This window comes from Lepidochelys olivacea (genome assembly GCF_965140295.1).
Source record: "Lepidochelys olivacea isolate rLepOli2 genome assembly, chromosome: 15".
In the NCBI taxonomy this organism is placed as follows: Eukaryota; Metazoa; Chordata; order Testudines; family Cheloniidae; genus Lepidochelys; species Lepidochelys olivacea.
This window is the reverse complement of record NC_140425.1, coordinates 2,946,697-2,969,897: the sequence shown is the minus strand read 5'-3', so window position 1 is coordinate 2,969,897 and position 23,201 is coordinate 2,946,697. Positions and strand designations below refer to the sequence as shown.

The 23,201-nt window shown below is 45.0% G+C and overlaps 1 protein-coding gene across 9 annotated transcripts in view; it reads right to left on the bottom strand.

The window, feature by feature from the left end:
• MTMR3 (myotubularin related protein 3) overlaps nt 1–23,201 on the bottom strand; it is a 235,858-nt gene that overhangs the window by 211,863 nt on the left and 794 nt on the right. Inside the window, exon 2 of one of the 9 annotated variants that reach the window (XM_084649082.1) lies at nt 14,687–14,797. The exons of the other annotated variants lie outside the window; for them this stretch is intronic. The gene's annotated coding sequence lies outside the window, so the exon portion shown is untranslated. The remainder of the gene's footprint in view (nt 1–14,686; nt 14,798–23,201) is intronic. 9 annotated transcript variants of the gene reach the window in all.

The following is a 23,201-nucleotide window of genomic DNA, read 5'->3' as shown; positions in this document are numbered from 1 at the left end:
CCCCCTCCCGTGAAAGAAATGGCCAACAATCATTTTACAACTTTTTCAGGGCAGGCGCCATACTGCTGTCAGCATCACCATCCATCCGCCACTTCCGCTGCCACTCTATTCTCCTGCATGGAGCCCGCTCAGATCACCGCGGCAGTTATGACCGTTCTAAACACCACACGCACTATCCAGCAGTATATGCAGAACCAGAACCTGCAAAAGCAGGCGAGTAGGCAACGGCAGTGCAGTGAGGAGAGTGATGATGACATGGACACAGACTTCTCTCAAAGTATGGGCTCCAGCAATGTGGACATCATGGTGGCAATAGGGCAAGTTCATGCCATGGAACGCTGATTCCGGGCCCTGGAAACAAGCACAGACTGGTGGGACCACATAGTGTTGGCAGGTCTGGGACGATTACCAATGGCTGCGAAACTTTCACATGCATAAGGGCACTTTCATGGAACTTTGTGACTTGCTTTCCCCTACCCTGAAGCGCAAGAATACCAAGATGAGAGCAGCCCTCACAGTTCACAAACGAGTGGCGACAGCCCTCTGGAAGCTTGCAACGCCAGACAGCTACTGGTCAGTCAGGAATCAATTTGGCATGGGCAAATCTACTGTGGGGGCTGCTGTGATCCAAGTAGCCAACACAATCACTTAGCTGCTGCTATCAAGGGTAGTGACTCTGGGAAACGTGCAGGTCATAGTGGATGGCTTTGCTGCAATGGGATTCCCTAACTGTAGTGGGGCAATAGACGGAACCCATATCCCTATCTTGGCACCAAGGCAGCTAGTACATAAAACGAAAGGGGTACTTTTCAATGGTGCTGCAAGCACTGGTGGATCACAAGGGACGTTTCACCAACATCAACGGGGGATGGCCGGGAAAGGTACATGACGCTCACATCTTCAGGAATGCTGGTCTGTTTCAACAGCTGCAGCAAGGGACTTTCTTCCCAGACCAGAAAATAACCGCTGGGGATGTTGAAATGCCTACAGTTATCCTTGGTGACCCAGCCTACCCCTTAATGCCATGGCTCATGAAGCCATACACAGGCAGCCTGAACAGTATTCAGGAGCTGTTCAACTATAGGCTGAGCAAGTGCAGAATGGTGATAGAATGTGCATTTGGATGCCTGCGCAGTTTACTGACTCGGTTAGACCTCAGCGAAACCAATATTCCCATTAGAGACTAACCAATTTATTTGAGCATAAGCTTTCGTGTACAGCTCACTTCATTGGATGTAGCTCACGAAAGCTTATACTCAAATAAACTGGTTAGTCTCTAAGGTGCCACAAGTACTCCTTTTCTTTTTGCGAATACAGACTAACACGGCTGTTACTCTGAAATATTCCCATTGTTATTACTGCTTGCTGTGTGCTCCACAATATCTGAGAGAGTAAGGAAGAGATGTTTATGGCGGGGTGGGAGGTTGAGGCAAATCGCCTGGCCGCTGATTACTCGCAGCCAGACACCAGGGCGGTTAGAAGAGTACAGGAGGGCGCGCTGTGCGTCAGAGAAGCTTTGAAAACCAGTTTCATGACTGGCCAAGCTACGATGTGACAGTTGTTTCTGAGTAGCAGCCGTGTTAGTCTGTATTCGCAAAAAGAAAAGGAGGACTTGTGGCACCTTAGAAACTAACTCAAACTTGAAAGTTTGAGTGAGTGCTTGATTGGTTGGCTGAAAAGGGCGGGAGTTGGGAGTGTTTGTTTCAGGTGATCCTGGCTGTTTAAAAAAGCCGGCGCTCTGCGAACCAGCTGAGCGGCGGGGAACCAGCTGAGCAGCGGGGGACAGCAGAACAGCAAACAGCAGGAGTTTGCCTGGAGTGAGCCTACTGAGGCTTACACCCTAATGACTTCTCTGAGTAATTACTGCATCTCCTGAGGAAGCTCATAGTAGGAAGGTAATATGGATGGGGGGTGTTCAACTGTTCTGACCTGCACTGGATGTGCCAGGTTTGTCTTTCTTCCAGAGGACAGAAGCGACTTTGTGTGTACAAAGTGCAAGCTGGTCTCCATATTGGAAGAGAAGGTTCAAGGTCTGGAACAACAGGTATCGACCCTGCGTTGCATAAGAGAAACTGAAGATTTCCTGGACAGACGTCAGGATAGGCTTCTACAGGCACAAGGTTCTGAAGATTCAGAGCAGGCTGCGCAGCGCGGACAGGAGGACGGTGAAGAAATCTGGCCACATGTGACCTCCAGAAGAAGAAGGGGGAACATCCATGTACCAGCAACACGGATACGGGTAAGCAACCGTTTTCATGTTCTCTCCACAGGTACCATTGCGGGGAGTGGCCCAGATGATACATCTGCGGGAAGGGAGCAGAAGGAGACTCTGCCGATTGGAGGCATGACATGCACTGTCCTAAGGTTGGGGGTTCCACGACCACCACTCCCAAGAGAAGGAGGCGGGTGGTGGTGGTCGGAGACTCTCTCCTCAGGGGGACTGAGTCATCTATCTGCCGCCCTGACCAGGAAAACAGAGAAGTCTGCTGCTTGCCAGGGGCTAAGATTCGCGATGTGACGGAGAGTCTGCCAAGACTCATCAAGCCCTTGGTTCGCTACCCCTTCCTGCTTTTCCACGTGGGCACCAATGATACTGCCAAGAATGGCCTTGAGCGGATCACTGCAGACTACGTGGCTCTGGGAAGGAGGATAAAGGAGTATGAGGCACAAGTGGTGTTCTAGTCCATCCTCCCCGTGGAAGGAAAAGGCCGGGGTAGGGATCGTCGAATCATGGAAGTCAATAAATGGCTATGCAGGTGGTGTCGGAGAAAAGGCTTTGGATTCTTCGACCATGGGATGGTGTTCCAAGAAGGAGGAGTGCTAGGCAGAGACGGGCTCCACCTAACGAAGAGAGGGAAGAGCATCTTCACGAGCAGGCTCGCTAACCTAGTGAGGAGGGCTTTAAACTAGCTTCACCGGGGGAAGGAGACCAAAGCCCTGAGGTAAGTGGGAAAGTGGGATACCAGGAGGAAGCACGAGCAGGAGTGTGACAGAGGGGAGGGCTCCTGCCTCATACTGAGAACAAGGGGCGATCAGCAGGTTATCTCAAGTGCCTATACACAAATGCACGAAGCCTGGGAAACAAGCAGGGAGAACTGGAGGTCCTGGCAAAGTCAGGGAATTATGATGTGATTGGAATAACGGAGACAGAGTGGGATAACTCGCATGACTGGAGTACTATCATGGATGGGTATAAACTGTTCAGGAAGGACAGGGAGGCCAGAAAGGTGGGGGAGTTGCACTGTATGTAAGGGAGCAGTATGACTGCTCAGAGCTCAAGTATGAAACTGCAGAAAAACCTGAGAGTCTCTGGATTAAGTTTAGAAGCGTGAGCAACAAGGGTGATGTCGTGGTGGGAGTCTGCTATAGAGCACCGGACCAGGGGGATGAGGTGGACGAGGCTTTCTTCCGGCAAGTCGCAGAAGCTACTAGATCGTATGCTCTGGTTCTCATGGGGGACTTCAGTCACCCCGATATCTGATGGGAGAGCAATACAGCGGTGCACAGACAATCCAGGAAGTTTTTGGAAACGGTAGGGGAGAATTTCCTGGTGCAAGTGCTGGAGGAACCAACCAGGGGCGGAGCTCTTCTTGACCCGCTGCTCACAAACCGGGAAGAATTAGTAGGGGAAGCAAAAGACGATGGGAACCTGGGAGGCAGTGACCATGAGATGGTCGAGTTCAGGATCCTGACACAAGGAAGAAAGGAAAGCAGAATACGGACCCTGGACTTCAGAAAAGCAGACTCTGACTCCCTCAGGGAACTGATGGGCAAGATCCCCTGGGAAAATAACATGAGGGGGAAAGGAGTCCAGGAGAGCTGGCTGTATTTTAAAGAATCCTTATTGACGTTACAGGGACAAACCATCCCGATGTGTAGAAAGAAGAGTAAATATGGCAGGTGACCAGCTTGGCTTAACAGTGAAATCCTTGCTGATCTTAAACACAAAAAAGAGGCTTACAAGAAGTGGAAGGTTGGACAAATGACCAGGGATGAGTATATAAATATTGCTCGGGCATCTAGGAATGGAATCAGGAAGGCTAAATCACACCTTGATTTGCAGCTAGCGAGGGATGTTAAAAGTAACAAGAAGGGTTTCTTCAGGTATGTTGGCAATAAGAAGAAAGCCAAGGAAAGTGTGGGTCCCTTACTAAATGAGGGAGGCAACCTAGTGACAGAGGATGTGGAAAAAGCTAACGTACTCAATGCTTTTTTTGCCTCTGTCTTCACGAACAAGGTCAGCTCCCAGACTACTGCACTGGGCAGCACAGCATGGGGAGGAGGTGGCCAGCCCTCTGTGAAGGAAGAAGTGGTTCAGGACTATTTAGAAAAACTGGACGTGCACAAGTCCATGGAGCCGGATGCATTGCATCCGAGAGTGCTAAAGGAATTGGCGGATGTGATTGCAGAGCCATTGGCCATTATCTTTGAAAACTCATGGCAATCAGGGGAAGTCCCGGAAGATTGGAAAAAGGCTAATGTAGTGGCCATCTTTAAAAAAGGGAAGAAGGAGGATCCTGGGAACTACAGGCCGGTCAGCCTCACCTCAGTCCCCGGAAAAATCATGGAGTATGTCCTCAAGAAATCAATTCTGAAGCACTTAGAGGAGAGGAAAGTGATCAGGAACAGTCAGCATGGATTCACCAAGGGCAAGTCATGCCTGACTAATCTAATTGCCTTCTATGATGAGACAACTGGTTCTGTGGATGAAGGGAAAGCAGTGGACATGTTATTCCTCGACTTTAGCAAAGCTTTTGACACGGTCTCCCACAGTATTCTTGTCAGCAAGTTAAAGAAGCATGGGCTGGATGGATGCACTACAAGGTGGGCAGAAAGTTGGCTACATTGTCGGGCTCAACGGGTAGCGATCAATGGCTCCATGTCTAGTTGGCAGCCGGTATCTAGCGGAGTGCCCCAAAGGTCGGTCCTGGGGCCAGTTTTGTTCAATATCTTCATTAATGATCTGGAGGATGGTGTGGATTGCACTCTCAGCAAATTTGCGGATGATACTAAACTGGGAGGAGTGGTAGATACGCTGGAGGGGAGGGATAGGATACAGAAGGACCTAGACAAATTGGAGGATTGAGCCAAAAGAAATCTGATGAGGTTCAACAAGGACAAGTGTAGAGTCCTGCACTTAGGACGGAAGAATCCAATGCACCGCTACAGACTAGGGACCGAATGGCTAGGCAGCAGTTCTGCAGAAAAGGACCTACGGGTGACAGTGGACGAGAAGCTGGATATGAGTCAACAGTGTGCCTTTGTTGCCAAGAAGGCCAATGGCATTTTGGGGTGTATAAGTAGGGGCATTGCCAGCAGATCAAGGGATGTGATCGTTCCCCTCTATTCGACATTGGTGAGGCCTCATCTGGAGTACTGTGTCCAGTTTTGGGCCCCACACTACAAGAAGGATGTGGAGAAATTGGAGTGGGTCCAGCGAAGGGCAACAAAAATGATGAGGGGACTGGAACACATGAGTTATGAGGAGAGGCTGAGGGAACTGGGATTGTTTAGTCTACGGAAGAGAAGAATTAGGGGGGATTTGATAGCTGCTTTTAACTACCTGAAAGGTGGATCCAAAGACGATGGATCTAGACTATTCACAGTGATAGCAGATGACAGGACAAGGAGTAATGGTCTCAAGTTGCAGTGGGGGAGGGTTAGGTTGGATATTAGGAAAAACCTTTTCACTATGAGGGTGGTGAAACACTGGAATGCGTTACCTAGGGAGGTGGTGGAATCCCCTTCCTTAGAAGTTTTTAAGGTCAGGCTTGACAAAGCCGTGGCTGGGATGATTTAGTTGGGATTGGTCCTGCTCTGGGCAGGGGGTTGGACTAGATGGCCTCCAGAGGTCCCTTCCAACTCTGTTATTCTATGATTCTATGAAATCTATTTGAGCATAAGCTTTCGAGAGCTACAGCTCACTTCATCGGATGCATTCAGTGGAAAATACAGTGGGGAGATTTATATACATAGAGAACATGAAACAATGGGTGTTACCATACACACTGTAACCAGAGTGATCACTTAAGGTGAGCTATTACCCGCGGGGGGGGGGGGGCAGACCTTTTGTAGTGATAATCAAGGTGGGCCATTTCCAGCAATTGACAAGAACATCTGAGGAACAGTGTGGGGTAGGGGATAAACATGGGGAAATAGTTTTACTTTGTGTTCTGTTTGTTTCTCCTTGATGAAAACCCTGGCCCCTTGGTTCACTTTACTTCCCTATAAGCAAACCACCCTCCCCTCCCCCCTTCGATCACCGCTTGCAGAGGCGATAAAGTCATTGTTGCTTCAAATTCATGCATTCTTTCTTAATTCATCACACAAATAGGGGGATAACTGCCAAGGTAGCCTGGGAAGGGTGGGGAAGGAGGGAAGAACAAGGCCACACTGCACTTCAAAACTTATTGAATGCCAGCTTTCTGTTGCTTGGGCAGTCCTCTAGGGTGGAGTGGTTGGGTGCCCGGAGGCCCTCCCACTGTGTTCTTGGGCGTCTGGGTGAGGAGGCTATGGAACTTGGGGAGGAGGGCAGTTGGTTATGCAGGGGCTATAGCAGCAGTCTGTGCTCATGCTGCCTCTCCTGCACCTCAACCATACGCCAGAGCATCAGTTTGATCCTCCAGTAGCCTCAGCATTGACTCCTGCCTTCTGTCTGCAAGCTGACACTACCTATCATCTTGAACCCACCACTTATTATCTTCAACCTGCCACTTGTCCTCGCGTTCATATTGTGCTGTCCTGGACTCTAACATAGTCTGCCTCCATGCATTCTGCTGGACTCCTTCAGTGTGGGAGGACTGCATGAGCTCAGAGAACATTTCATCGCGAGTGTGTTTTTTTCACCTTCTAATCTTCGCTAGCCTGTGAGACGGAGATGATAGGGTGAGCGTTGAAACATTTGCAGCTGCGGGAGGGGGAAAAAAAAGGGAAAGTAGTAGTTAAAAAAATAAATTTTAGAGAACAATGGGTAGACTCTTTCAGGATGAACCTTCCTGTTAACAAAAAGAAAAGGAGTACTTGTGGCACCTTAGAGACTAACCAATTTATTTGTGCATAAGCTTTCGTGAGCTACAGCTCACTTCATGCTCAAATAAATTGGTTAGTCTCTAAGGTGCCACAACTGCTTCCTGTTAACATTACATAGCATATGTGTATTCAGTACAAGGTTGCATTTTGCCTCTTACATTGAGGGTCTGCCGGTTTGGTGTGAGATATCACACACGCAGGGCTGGCGGGCAACTGAATTCGGCTTGCAGACAGCCATGGTAAGCCACAGTCTTTTGGCTTCTTTAACCTTCATAACATGTGGGAATGGTTTCAAACAGCAGCGTCCTCATTTCCCATACCAAACAGCCATTGGGTTGGCCTTTTAAAATGGGCTGGCAATTTAAAAGGAGGGGCTGCGATTTTCGAGTTAACATGCAACATAAACCCAACTAAACCCCCACACACACAACCAATTCTCTGGGATGATCACTTCACCCCTCCTCCCACCGCGTGGCTAACAGCGGAGAAGATTTCTGTTTAGCCACAGACAAACAGCCCAGCAGGAACGGCCACCTCTGAATATCCCCTTAATAAAATTCCCCTATTTCAACCAGGTGACCATGAATGATATCACTCTGAGGATAACACAGAGAGATAAAGAATGGATGTTGCTTGAATGCCAGCAAACACCGGGACCATACACTGCCATGCTTTGTTATGCAATGATTCCAGACAACGTGCTACTGGCCTGGGGTGGTAAAGCGTCCTACACTGGAGGATGGAATAAGGCTGCCCTCCCCAGAAACCTTTTGCAAAGGCTTTGGGAGTACATCCAGGAGAGCTTTATAGAGATGTCCCTGGAGGATTTCCGCTTCGTCCCGACATGTTAACAGACTTTTCCAGTAGCTGTACTGGCTGCAAATTAATCATCAGACACGCTTGCTTTTAAATCATGTATTATATTTACAAAGCTACACTCACCAGAGGTCCCTTCTCCACCTGGCGGGTCCGGGAGCCCGCCTTGGGTGGGTTCGGGGGGTACTGGCTCCAGGTCCAGGGTGAGAAAAAGTTCCTGGCTCTCGGGGAAAACGTTTTCTCTGCTTGCTTGCTGTGCGCTATCATCTTCCTTGTCCCCAAAATGTGCATCCCTGTTGCATGATAATCCATTGACAGAGTCAAAGCACAGGGGTGGGGTAGTGGTGGCTGCACCCCCTAGAATGCAATGCAGCTCATCATAGAAGCGGCATGTCTGGGGCTCTGACTCTGAGCAGCCGTTTGCCTCTCTGGTTTTTCGGAAGGCTTGCCTGAGCTCCTTAAGTTTACGTGGCACTGCTGCAGGTCCCTGTTATAGCCTCAGTCCTTCATGCCCTTGGAGATTTTTTCAAATGTTTGGGCATCTCGTCTTTTGGAACGGAGTTCTGATAGCACAGATTCGTCTCCCCATACAGCGATCAGATCCCGTACCTCCCATTCGGTCCATGCTGGAGCTCTTTTGCAATTCTGGGACTACATCATGGTCACCTCTGCTGATGAGATCTGCACTCACCTGCAGCTTGCCAGGCTGGCCAAACAGGAAATGAGATTCAAAAGTTCACAGGCCTTTTCCTATCTACTTGGCCAGTGCATCTGAGTTGAGAGCGCTGTCCAGAGCAGTGCAATGGAGCACTCTAGGATAGCTCCCAGAGGCTAGTACCGTCGAATTGCGACAACAGTACACCAAATTCGACCTGGCAAGGTCGATTTCAGCGCTAATCCCCTCGTCGGGGGAGGAGTACAGAAATCGATTTTAAGAGCCCTTTAAGTCGAAGTAAATGGCTTCGTCATGTAGACGGGTGCAAGATTAAATCGATCTAACGCTGCTAAATTCAACCTAAACTCGTAGTGTAGACAGACCAGGGCTTAGTATAACAGTCCGGCTCTGTTGTAGATCTATTGCTCAGCCAAGAAACCCTGGCACTGCTCGGAGAATCTTCCCCTTCTGATACAGGTCAAGGAAAAACTTTTCAGCAAAGCTGCCTTTGGGACACAGTGCGTGCAGCTGAACCCAGTAGTCTCCCTCTTTGGAGCAATGGATTTTCATGAAAGTCACCTCTAGTCCTTCTTATAAACTTTAAGTAGGTTATTTTGAAGATTCGCAGTTCATTAATAGTGTAATGGCATTGAAAGTATTCAAAAGAGAACATGCTCTACACGTACTACACTGTAGCTAATTTGATTAGTTGTAACAAATCAGGGTTGACCTATGTGAATGCAGAGGTCTCAATCACCAACACTTGACCAGATAAATGCCCTAAATTATTTATTATAACCAGGCTGGCAGAGCTATGTGGCATCCCACATCTGTTTTTGGTATAAGTTTCAACACATTTGCCAATTCAAATTCAATGAACAGAGATGCCATTGGCACACTCTCCTAGATACAGTGCTGCCACAAGAGATTAAAGGAAGTGATCAAGCTGCTATGGGCCTCTTCTTCCAGGAACCACTTCTGAGAGCATGAGGAAGTCTGCTGGAAGTAAGGCTCCCGGTCCGCACATACCAGCACACCCTAGAGAAAAAACAACTATTTCTCCAGGATCTGCTACCAAAGCTGGAGGATGCCACAACTGGGCCCCAGTTCCATACTCAAGTTAAAGTGCTAAAAGGCGATGGTTACCCATCAAATAAAAGTCATTCAGACAGTGGATCAATTGGTGAAGACAGTTGCTTACTCCCTCTGTGCATCCAAAACTAAAACCTGAAAAGTTACCATTAATTTAATGTCAGTATCTGAGGATAAAAATGAAACTATGATCAGCCCATCTATGTACTGTGCAGATGAACCTGTACTTGTCTGTTTTTAAAATATATTAAAGGCCACAATAGGAACAGCAATCATGAATAGTTTGTTCTACACAATTATCTTCTGTGCAAATAAACTGCTCTTAAACTCCCTTCATGCCCTGTCCTTTGTTACTGTATTGTCAGTTCATGCTCTTAGTTTTATTCATATTACCCTTTTGAATATAGCTTCATGTTAGCCACTTGATGAACACCTCAGTCATTAAGGTTTTGATTTCCTCTTTTCCTATTGGGGTTTTAAGTTGAGTGCATGATTGTGGGGAAAGTGACACTTCGGAGCCTTGCTTGCAGTTGTGCAGAAGCCCCAGGAAAGAATCCCAGTCTGTACGGTAGGGCAGACAAGGCTAAACCAGCAGACAATTTGCTGGGAGCTGACCTCAGCTCATGAACTCTCTGCTGCCTGGAACTCTGAGGAGGAATTTAAGACATACAGCCTCATGCAACTTCGGTACTATTGGTCACATAAGAGGAACTCCAGTGTGCTGCATGGTGACCTTCATCCCTCCCCTTCCACTCTACAAGGATAGCTTGGAAAACTATCATTTATCCCTATTCCCCTCCATAACTCAGTATTACAGATTCTTCAGTTTTAAATTCTTCCCCCCACTCCTCTGCAAGACAGTTCTGTCCTCTCCACATGGCTGGTAAGGAGCACTTCTATGTCTAAGGCCACAAATAGTGGTTGAGGGAGCTGTTCAATACCAGCTGGGGAATGGAAAAGCATTTAGAGGCCAAGGGTCTAATCGTCCTCACTACACACAGAAGAGGGAATATTTTTTTCCTTCCTAAAATTTTGCAATCCCACTTAAGTATAAAATTAATGCCACTAATATACATCTGATTTCCCAACCTCTCAGTTACAGCTCCTGCAGTATTATCCTCATTGCCCTTTTCTGTTATTGGAGAAGATATCAAAGTGAAACAGTATGTCCAAATGTATGTACACCACTCCAGGTTTCATCTCAGAATCAGATGGGTTAGAAGAGATGCCTAGCAGGACTCCATTCAGACAAATGGTTTTGTTAGCCTTTTTACATCAATCTCTTCTGGCCTCGGTTATGTTTCTCCACTATTTCAAGATGGGGGTCCATTAGTTTTCCTCGCATTATGAATTGTGACCACTTCACCAATGTACAAAAGATGAAAATATTCAATTTTTTTCACAAAATTCATAAAGCAACCCTGAGTATTAATTAGTCCAACACTAGGCTCTCTCACTCCCAGGGTACACAGCCCACAAAAGGGACATACTCTACAGTTTCCGTTATTAGCTAAGTTACAAATAGGCTTGGAAGATAGTTGGAATCCCCAAACCAAAAAAAAAAAAAAAAAATCTAACTAAAAGTTATGTAAGCCTTACAGAGGAGAAAAGGACATCAAATCATTCTTTGGGAAAGAGAAAGATGGCACTGAGGTAGGGAGAGAATGTGGAACAGATAAAAACAAGGTCAGGGCAGAAGGATTTCAACAGAAGAGGTTGTTCAAGATGAATGTGATTGTACAATACAAGAGGCAAAGGCAAAAATGTGGGAGAGAAGAGGTCATATGTATGCAAGGTCAACATTACTTAGGACCTTGTAGGGGAAGACCAAGAACTTGAACTTAACTCAGTGGATGGTAGAAGCCTTTGAAAGGATTCAGATTGATGAGCTGGAAAAAATATGGAAGGAGAGAGAAAGCCTAGTAGTGGCATTTAAGCCTAGATAGTTCCTGATCAGAGGATCTCACAATCTTTGGTTTGTAAAGTGCTTAGCACAGTAGGATCCTGGTCTTATTAGGGTCCCTAGGTGCTACTGCAATACAAATAAAGCTAGAGACAGCATGGACAAAGTTATGCAGCAGGGAGAGACAAAAGGGGGGGATTTTGATAATGATGCACAGCAAGAAATGAGAACTTAAAACCTGAATGTATACAATTTAAAATAATAAAATTGTGAACAGGATGACAGTTTGCCCCCCATCCAGTAAGTACTGGGTAAAAAAATTTCAACCCCTGCTCGTGGCACTGTATGATGTATAGATTACTCACAAAGCTTCATCAAGAAAAAAGTTGCTGAAACAAAGCATGAGTATTCTGGTATATAGTATTCTTACAAATTCAGAAGCTGTTGCACACAGCTCATTAATGACATTTCTTCAAGACAAGCCTTTTCCTGTAGCAGTTAATATGTACATTGATTCACTGGATGGCTAGTTAAAATTCCAAGACACACCAGAAATCAGATGTAATGGTTTATCAAACATTTCTAAATGAATGAAAAGCCCAAGCCATTAAAAAAAATGGATGTTTATGAAAACAAAAAGGTAAGGATTTGTTTAAGGAGAAGGAGGGAATTCAGACAAACTTGTGAATAGCTTCATTTTTTAGATATATTAATCATTTAGTCAACAATAAAGCTGTGGCAACAGAATAGAGGAACAAGAGCAGAAGTACACTAAGCCCTCAAACTAGGATCTACCTCTACAAAATTGGGGATTATTTTCTGATCTCAAAGATCTCATCTGTGTGCAGAATTTCAGATGTTCACTTAATTCTGCATACCAGTTCCCCAAATAAAAATCTCATTTTCCAGTTCTGTCCCCAGTGATGGTCCAAAACAATCTAGAACTATATGAACATGGATCTCTGTTGCTACTGCAGTTTAGAGGCAAAGTGTTGATAGGACTACTTTTATTTGACAAAAAGTTACACTAAAGCTTGTGTTTTGAGACTAGTCTCCTAATCCCTCTAAACAGAATTTGATGCACATCCCCAACAAGTCAATATCGCACTATTCATATACATCGGAAGACAATCTGAAGAAAATATCACAGAAGAAACAGGAAGACTACACCAGCATCACCAGTAAGGAAGTTCATGACTACTCACACTGTTTTAAAGATAAACATAACACAAGGCAGTCTGCAGAGCTACAGAAGTTAAAAAAAAGAATAATGACAGAGAAATCTCTTTTTTAAAAAGGTGGGCGAGATCACTGAAAACCACAGCAACACATGATGGACAAGCAAGCAAGAAAGCCTAATTAGATATTTTCTTCCAAGTTTACCTGATGACTGTTTCTATACTAGAGCCTGAAAGTCTACTTTAGATCTAGGTCCCTTGACTTCACGATTCCTTACTGCTTTCTAGTTACAATTTTACAGGTATTTTTGCGAACCTGTGAAGATTTCAATTGGCAGCATAGGAGCAAACTCACGAAACGTTTTAATTGATGTTTATATTTTAAAGTAGAAATTGAAACCAGGAGTCTATTTTCTATTTTACCCTATAACAATTTCATTTGATTTTGAGTCAAGACAACAACACTGTACACATTTCTTTTTATTGCTCAGTGATTGTGACGTTCCCCTGGTGTTATTCGGACCGGTGATCTGTTAGGCCACTCCAATCCTTGACTCTGGGAGGCACCCTTACCCTGCTCTGCTGCGAGAACCCCCAGTCCCGGGCTGTTCATGCACAACCTCTAGCTCAGTGGTGGACAAACTTTTTGGCCCAAGGGCCACATCTGGGTAGGGAAATTGCTTGCAGGACCATGAATGTAGGGCTGGGTCAGGGGGTTGGGGTGCAGGAGGGAGTGCGGTGTGCAGGAAGGGGGTCAGGGCAAGGGGATTGGGGTGCAGGAGGAAGTGCACAGTGCGGGAGGGAGCTGAGGGCTGGAGTGCAGAGTGCAGCAGGGGGCTCAGGGCAGGGGTTGGGGTGCAGGAGGAGTGCGGGGTGCAGCAGGGGGTTGAGGTGCAGGCAGAGACTCAAGGCAGGGAGTTGAGGTGCGGGTGCAGGAGGGCTTCGGGCTCCAGCCTGGTGCCACTTACCTGGAGCGGCTTCGGGGTAGCAGACGCATGCACCAGGGCCAGGGCAGGCTCCCTGCCTGCCTGCCCTGGCCCCGCGCCACAAAGCAGCCAGCAGCACATCCCTGCAGCTCCTGGGGGACGGGGAGGGGGGGAAGAGGGCTGAGCGTGCTGCCCTTGCCTGCGAGTACCTCCCCCGAAGCTCCCAGTGGCTGCGGTTCCCCGTTCCTGGCCAATGGGAGCTTCGGGGGAGGTATCCACAGGCAAGGGCAGCACACGGAGCCCTCTACCCCCCTCCCCCAGGGACGTGGTGCCGGCCACTTCTGAGAGTGGCGCAGGGCCCGTGGCGCCACGGGAGTGGCAATTCCGTGGGCCAGATCCAAAGCCCTGAGGGGCTGGATTCGGCCCCCAGGCCATAGTTTGCCCACCTAGCTGTCTGCTCTAGCATGTAAGCTGCTCACAGCTACTTGAGTGAGCACTTTTGGCCAGCCACTGCTTGGATTGTGCAACCTAATCACACTAGCCAATATCTCCACTCCCAGACACAACCCTAAGAACCTCCATCCTGCAGTGTCCAGTTGTTCCTGCTGGACGCTGCAAGCTTATATGAGTTTGTCAATGTTAACAAAAAAATTTATATGTATGAGGCTTGTTATCCCAAGGGGAGTCTCTGACACGCTTCCACCAAACTCACTGCTTCAGGGCAGAATAAACAAATTTATTAACTACAATGGATATAAACACTTAAAGCACAACAAGTCAGATTTGGTCAAATGAAATAAGATCAGCTTAGAATGTGTTTTGCTTTTAACACTTTCAACATCCTTACAAAACTTAGATGCTTCTCACCACAGGCTGGCTGGCTGCCCTTCAGTCAGGCTTGCCCCTTTGATCAGCGCTGGTGTGGTGTCTGTAGATGTAGGCGGAAGAGAGAGGAAGAGCATGGCAAACATCTCTTCCTTTTATCATGTCCCTTCTTCCCTCTTGGCTTTGCTCCCCACCTTTCAGAGTTAGGTGAGCATTACCTCATTGCAATCCCAAAATGACCAAAGGAAGGGGGGTGACTCACTCAGAGACTAACAGATCCTTTTGTTGTTGCCTAGGCCAGCATCCTTTGTTCCTGTGAGGCTGAGCTGGGCTTATCCCATACATGCCCTGATGAGGTGTGAACTACCTGGGCCTGTTTTAAAACATAATGACAGGTTTCAGAGTAACAGCCCTGTTAGTCTGTATTCGCAAAAGGAAAAGGAGGACTTGTGGCACCTTAGAGACTAACCAATTTATTAGAGCATAAGCTTTCGTGAGCTACAGCTCACTTCATCAGATGCATATCGTGGAAACTGCAGCAGACTTTATATATACACAAAGAATATGAACCAATACCTCCTCCCACCCCACTGTCCTGCTGGTAATAGCTTATCTAAAGTGATCATCAGGTGGGCCATTTCCAGCACAAATCCAGGTTTTCTCACCCTCCACCCCCCCACACAAATTCACTCTCCTGCTGGTGATAGCCCATCCAAAGTGACAACTCTTTACACAATGTGCATGACAATCAAGTTGGGCTATTTCCTGCACAAATCCAGGTTTTCTCACATCCCCCCCACCCCCATACACACACAAACTCACTCTCCTGCTGGTAATAGCTTATCCAAACTGACCACTCTTCAAGTTTAAATCCAAGTTAAACCAGAACATCTGGGGGGGGGGGGCGGGGGGGTAGGAAAAAACAAGAGGAAACAGGCTACCTTGCATAATGACTTAGCCACTCCAAGTCTCTATTTAAGCCTAAATTAATAGTATCCAATTTGCAAATGAATTCCAATTCAGCAGTTTCTCGCTGGAGTCTGGATTTGAAGTTTTTTTGTTTTAAGATAGCGACCTTCATGTCTGTGATTGCGTGACCAGGTCGCTATCTTAAAACAAAAAAACTTCAAATCCAGACTCCAGCGAGAAACTGCTGAATTGGAATTCATTTGCAAATTGGATACTATTAATTTAGGCTTAAATAGAGACTTGCAAATTGGATACTATTAATTTAGGCTTAAATAGAGACTTGGAGTGGCTAAGTCATTATGCAAGGTAGCCTGTTTCCTCTTGTTTTTTCCTACCCCCCCCCCCAAGATGTTCTGGTTTAACTTGGATTTAAACTTGAAGAGTGGTCAGTTTGGATGAGCTATTACCAGCAGGAGAGTGAGTTTGTGTGTGTATGGGGGTGGGGGGGATGTGAGAAAACCTGGATTTGTGCAGGAAATGGCCCACCTGATGATCACTTTAGATAAGCTATTACCAGCAGGACAGTGGGGTGGGAGGAGGTATTGGTTCATATTCTCTGTGTATATATAAAGTCTGCTGCAGTTTCCACAATATGCATCTGATGAAGTGAGCTGTAGCTCACGAAAGCTTATGCTCTAATAAATTGGTTAGTCTCTAAGGTGCCACAAGTACTCCTTTTCCTTTTAAAACATAGAATCATAGATTATCAGGGTTGGAAGGGACCTCAGAAGGTCATCTAGTCCAACCCCCTGCTCAAAGCAGGACCAATCCCCGTGAGGACACATTTTCAGCCTCGTAATTATATACATTAAATTACAACCTATAACATTACTATAACAATGCTCAGCTCTTCATGAGCCTTCCGAAGACACCCGATGTTTGCATTGGATACCACAAAATCATATTATAAGGATGAACATGGGGGTTCAGGGGGTTCCCCTTAGGTACAGAGCATCACAGTGATAAATCTCTTTTTAGAGGCATGTTTCATTACCACTAAAGGGACATATCAACGTAAAAAAAAAAAAATTAGTTAAGTAGTTTGAGGTACCATCCTTTGCCTCTGAACTCCCCTACGGTGTTTTACAATTATATTTTTCCTACTTCTATAATATTTTACTCTCCTCTACTCCTGTGTAAAAAGGCCAACCCCAAACACATACTGCACACAAATTTCTCTATTCCCAGTTCCACTAATATCTAATACTCTGATAAACTCCGACAACCACTTCAACATTTTTTCATTTTGAAGTGTCCTGTTACTATACTTTTCAATCCCAAGCTGTATCAAATTTAAATTCAAACTCAACTGTACAGTTTTAACCATAGGCAATTAGTTAATAGTCATTTATGGTCTGGTTCTGCTTGCCCATCCTCTTCCAAGAGCTTTTATAAAACTAAATCATGTTCAAAGAATCTCTTGTTAAAACAGTTTGAATGAATCCACAAACTGAATGCTATATTATCCGTTATAAATATGAGGTTAGTGATAGCATAGTTTCAGAGTCTCATTGAAGTACATATACATGTTCACTGAACCTTTAGAGACTATCAGAGTGCCAAAGCCAGGTTCTGTGGAGACTAACTTTGTTAATTTCCATATGTTTGATAAAACAGGATTTGTTTAAATTAGTTATTGCTCTTCAGTATTGTTATCCAAATAAATATTAATTTTGAGAGAACACTGAAGCGGGATTTATATGGTTCCAGTCAACAACCTGACCCACTGTTGCTAGATTTATGTGCCAACTCATCTGCTATTAACCTCAAATTCTGCAGGTCACAGATTTTGAATACCTTTTTCCAAGAATTGATGTGGATCTATACATTAGATTTTTGTATACTGGATTATGTTTAGTTACAGGCAAATTACACTTTTAATTGTTTTTAATAGAACGGAAATAAAAATGAAAGGAAACAGCTCTGTTCTTGGAACAGTGAAATGTCAGCATTTCTAAGAGAGGCAACTAAGGGAAGAGAGTAACAAAAACTAATTAAGACTCAAAAAGGCTAATTAAGATCTAGCCCTCCTCTCCCCAACACCCTAGCTTCCAAAATGACGATTCCAGGTCCCAGCACACAAGAAACTTGCCAAGAAATGGCAAGAAAAACGTGCAGACTTCTCCCAGAGACTAAGCTGAAGGATGATGAGGGATTCCTATCAAGTTACTGTCCCCTAGATCCTACTTAGGTGACTCTGCCTTTCATCTCAGCTTCTGGCCAGTAGGTGGGACATTTTAAGGCCTCCACACTGCTAGCCTGGCAGCATGAAGGGAGAATGAGTTATTTTCTTGTAGAACTTCCCTGACTGCTACATGAGTCTCCACCACTCTAAACCTCCACCTATTAACCTATTACCTATTAACAGTAAAAGGAAACAAATCTCTGTTACTCTACACTTCCTCCAGCCTCCATTGCCAAGTGCTGTGCTACTCATAGCTTTCCTGAGCAGCTGGAGCACAAAAAATTATTCTTGACAGTTTCCCAGCTGCTACACACAACAGCATGAATAGAAGTCTAGTCTCACTTTACTGGTTTCAGAGTAGCAGCCGTGTTAGTCTGTATTCGCAAAAAGAAAAGGAGTACTTGTGGCACCTTAGAGACTAACCAATTTATTGAGCATAAGCTTTCGTGAGCTACAGCTCACTTCAAAGCTTATGCTCAAATAAATTGGTTAGTCTCTAAGGTGCCACAAGTACTCCTTGTCTTCTAACTTTACTGTTCTTTGCCAGAACTACAAGCAGAGGTCCTGGGGCTTTCTGTAGTCTCAGGCAGATCACTGTGCCAGTCTATATTCAGTTTGCATTTGGAAGGTATATTTTGCCAGCATAAGGGCAGGAAATTTTCCACCCCACCCCAAAGAAGTTAAACCTTGAATTCTGATGTCTTCAGACCCATACTTGCCATGAAAAGCCTTTCACTGCCAAGTTAATTTTTCAAGTGTTTGAATTAGTACAAAACAACCCTTGTGTCTGTTGGCAACTACCCTCAACCTACCAGTAATTTTGTGACATCACACCAAAGATATCAAGTTCTTGATAACTAACAGTATTTGATTTCACCACACAGGGAATTACAGAGATAGAAGCATATTTCCTCAGTTCAATGCATACCCCATTGCAGTTTCCAGAGCAATACAAAGTTATATTTACAGTTTTCTGGGGATCACTGGTCAGGCTATTTTCTAAAGGGGTAAAGCTACAGCTGACTCTCAAACAAAATAAATTTGTCTGAAATCAATACTTGTCAGCCTCCAACTCTTCACACAATCTAAACAAAGCAGCTAGCAAAATATAAACGTTTGGCACAAAATAAAATTCAAATGCTGAATTTTTATGACTTGTTTTGTAGTAAGTGTAGACAAGTATAGTAAAGAACACGTGGGTGATATAAACACGGATACGTAAATCAAAATTTGTCTCTGAACCAAAGTAACACTTTATTAACTAAGATAACTACAGACAAAATTAAGAAGAAATCAGTGCATATCTACAAGGACTCATAAGAACCTTCAGGTCTAGCTTAAAATACCACCTCTTCTGATATAATCAGCAATATTGTACCAGTTGGAGTCACATGCCCTGGAATACAGGGTCTGTAATTTAAATTATCAAGAGATGTCATGTCTCTTCTTCATATCTGATAAGGTGATCCCATAAGCCTAACTGCAGTTTTGCTCTGAAAACACAATAGTATCAATTTTGCATTCCTCCTCAGCTTTGCATCCCTCCCTATACACCCAGTAAAGCTTTTTAAAATGCTCCACCCTTTCCATCCCCCTAGTAACAGAAATACCTTGTTTACCAGCACATGAAATGGCACAGCACTTACTGATCTTCCCTATCTAACTCTGGTAACATAGAAAATAGGAGCACCATACCCTGGCACTGCCCCCTTCACAGCAATAACCTGGCAAACCACCACACAGAACTGTTCCTTCCAGTCTCCTTAGACTCTTGGAGAAGTGCCTCTCTCCACCACGCTCAATGACATAAAAGATGATACTGTGATAATCTGGCATTTTACCTCTACCTTCAGCAACTTGGAGATACCCAATCTTCTGGAATGAGATACTGCTATTTTCAAACCCATCTAAATGGATTTCTATCAAGCTGCAACCACCACCAGCAAATTTAAAAATTTTATTAAAGCTAATGCTTAAAAAAATGACATAGTACGTAGGTTGGGAAGAGTGTCTGTACATCTGGGTATAGTGCTTAGATTATCCACAAATACAACGTTAGTTTTTTAAATGTCATATGCTACATAGAGTACATAATCAGCAATAACCCAAATTTAGGTGAACAGATTTAACAGTTTGGAAATTAGAATCCAAATACTCAGGTATATCAATCATGAAAAGTTTGTACAGAGATTTGGTTGTGCAAAGCAAAATATATCAATGAGTGGAGATTGTCCCTCAGTAATTTGACAATTAGGTTGGTTGTCCATTTAGAAAATACAATCCATGAGGAATACTACACATCATTCACAGTCTGCACAACGACAGGTTTCAGAGTAACAGCCGTGTTAGTCTGTATTTGCAAAAAGAAAAGGAGTACTTGTGGCACCTTAGAGACTAACCAATTTATTTGAGCATAAGCTTTCGAGAGCTACAGCTCACTTCATCGGATGCATGTAGTGGAAAATACAGTGGGGAGATGTTATATACACAGAGAATATGAAACAATGGGTGTTACCATACACACTGTAACAAGAGTGATCAGGTAAGGTGAGCTATCACCAGCAGGAGAATGGGGCGGGGGGGGGGGGGGGGAACCTTTTGTAGTGATGATCAAGGTGGGCGATTTCCACCAGTTGACAAGAACATCTGAGGAACAGCTCTCCTGCTGGTAATAACTCACCTTACCTGATCAGTCTTGTTACAGTGTATATGGTAACACCCATTGTTTCATGCTCTCTATGTATATAAAATCTCCCCATTGCATTTTCCACTACACGCATCCGATGAAGTGAGGTGCAGCCCACGAAAGTCCATGCTCAAATAAATCTGTTAGTCTCTAAGGTGCCACAAGCACTCCCCCTCTTTTTACCCATCTTCAATTACACATCTTCTCTTGAAAAGTACACCAGCATAAACTTGTTTAAAGAATTTGCATTAGAAGGAACAAGGAGAGAACATTTCATAGCCAAGGTCTTCAGTCTGACAAGTCATGAATTAAGTTAGCATTTCCTAAAGCATGGGGCACACTTCCTGGGGACGGGGTCCAGAAGATGCGTAATTGAAGATGGGTAAAAAGAGGGGGAGTACTTGTGGCACCTTAGAGACTAACAGATTTATTTGAGCATGGACTTTCGTGGGCTGCAGCTCATTTCATCGGATGTGTGTAGTGGAAAATGCAGTGGGGAGATTTTAAATACATAGAGAGCATGAAACAATGGGTGTTACCATACACACTGTAAAAAGAGTGATCAGGTAAGGGGAGTTATTACCAGCAGGAGAGCTGTTCCTCAGATGTTTTTGTCAACTGCTGGAAATGGCCCACCTTGATCATCACTACAAAAGGTTCCCCCCGCCGCCCCGCTCTCCTGCTGGTGATAGCTCACCTTACCTGATCGCTCTTGTTACAGTGTGTATGGTAACACCCATTGTTTCATGTTCTCTGTGTATATAACATCTCCCCACTGTATTTTCCACTACATGCATCTGATGAAGTGAGCTGTAGCTCTCGAAAGCTTTTGCTCAAATAAATTGGTTAGTCTCTAAGGTGCCACAATTACTCCTTTTCAGTCTGCACAACATAATTCCCTGCATAAGAGGAAACCACTTAAACACTGGTCTTTGAATCTTTAAAGCAGTGTAACAATGCAGATGGGAGCTCCAGGGTACGATCATACATCAACACTTGAGAGAGAGAGAGAAATTTAGGCTTATGTTTTCAGGAAAAATAAGCAAGCTAAAGAACTAAATCCCTTTAGAGAATGTAGGAAGGGGGACTACATACCTAACTGCTAGAGAAACTCCATAACATACAGAAATACTAGAGCTTTATGTTAAAATGCTAAAAGAAAAGGAGGACTTGTGGCACCTTAGAGACTAACCAATTTATTAGAGCATAAGCTTTCGTGAGCTACAGCTCACTTCCTCAGATGAAGTGAGCTGTAGCTCACGAAAGCTTATGCTCTAATAAATTGGTTAGTCTCTAAGGTGCCACAAGTCCTCCTTTTCTTTTTGCGAATACAGACTAACACGGCTGTTACTCTGAAACCTGTTAAAATGCTAAACCAACATGACACATATTGTAATATTTGACATGAACTATTTTAGAGCTTCTCCCCCTCCCCAATCTTCTCTATTACCTGAGCTAAGGATAATCTGCAGGAGGCCCCAGTGTTTATAATTCAAAGCCAACCTCTCTGTCACTGCCTCTCCCAAAATCCATGTGGATCAGATGATACTCTCAGGACTGAGATGCCACAGCTACCTCTCAAGACTCAATCTAGAAGTGTCCCTTTCAAACCCAACCTCCCAAGAAAACAGAGCATTGCCCTTCCAAACACCACAGTAATTTAGCACTTGCCTCAGGAACAAGCAGTGGGCCACAATCCTGCGCCTCATATAAAATTCTAGAAGCATTCTCTCCTTTCCATCCCAAATGGCCCCTCACAATAGCACCCCATAAAATACCATAGTTCTGCACTTACATTCCTGTAGTCTGCTAATACTTTTTCCCAGCCACTCCCAAATATTCCCTCATCTACACCATCAGAACCAAGCTGTGCCACACACCCCACCACATCAACACTCCTTGATCTGATTCAGGAAGACAAGCAGGGGCCCTGTTCTTTCTTCTGAACCAAAACCTGCATCCCTACCACGTGTGCATGGATCATAGGCTTACCAAACAAGGGGAAAAGAGGGATATCTGCAGAGGTGGGGTGGAAGGAATGAAGGGAAAGCATGTCTTGTCAGGAAGAGGCAAATCGACACAAAGGTGATGTCTTAAGTGAAAGGGTTGAGGAACCTGACTTCTCCTCTCACCAGAGTGGCATCTACCATGTGGGGAACTTGGACATTTGATGGGAAAGTATGGGAGGTCTCTTGTGGGGAGGGAAGGGAAGGGAAGCCAAGTCCTGGCTCCCTCAAGGAAGAGGATGGGAGAAAGGACATCTCTGATACAGGAGAAGCTCAGGCTCCACAGTTCACACAGGCTCCCCACAGAGTGCAGGAGGTGGCTGCTTAGATTCCCCTGACACATGGGAACAGTTACCTCTGTTCAGGACAGTGGGAGAGGCAGTCAGGGCTCCACACACAGTAGGCAATAAAAACCTGAGCAACCCACACTTGAGCCTGGATCCGTGGTACAGCGGGGAAGCAAAGGGAGGAGAAATAGGCCCAATGCATAAAGAGGCACACACCAATCTCCCTCAAAAGCAGGGGTTTTCAACCAGGGATACATGTACCCCTAGTGGTATGCAAAGGTCTTCTGGGGGTACATCAACTCATCTAGATATTTGCCTAGTTTTACAACAGGCTGCATAAAAAGCACTAGCATTGTCAGTACAAACTAAAATTTCATAAAATGACTTGTTTAGACTGCTCTACAGTGTACCATACACTGAACTGTAGGTACAATATTAATATTCCAATTTATTTTATAATTATATGGTTAAATGAGAAAGTAAGCAATTTTTTTAGTAACAGTGTGCTGTGAGACGTCTGTATTTTTAGGTCTGGTTTTGTAAGCAAGTAGTTTTTTAAGTGAGGTGAAAGTTGGGGGTAGGTAAGACAAAGCCTCCAGAAAGGGGTACAGTAGCCTGGAAAGGTTGGGAGAGGCTCTGCTCTG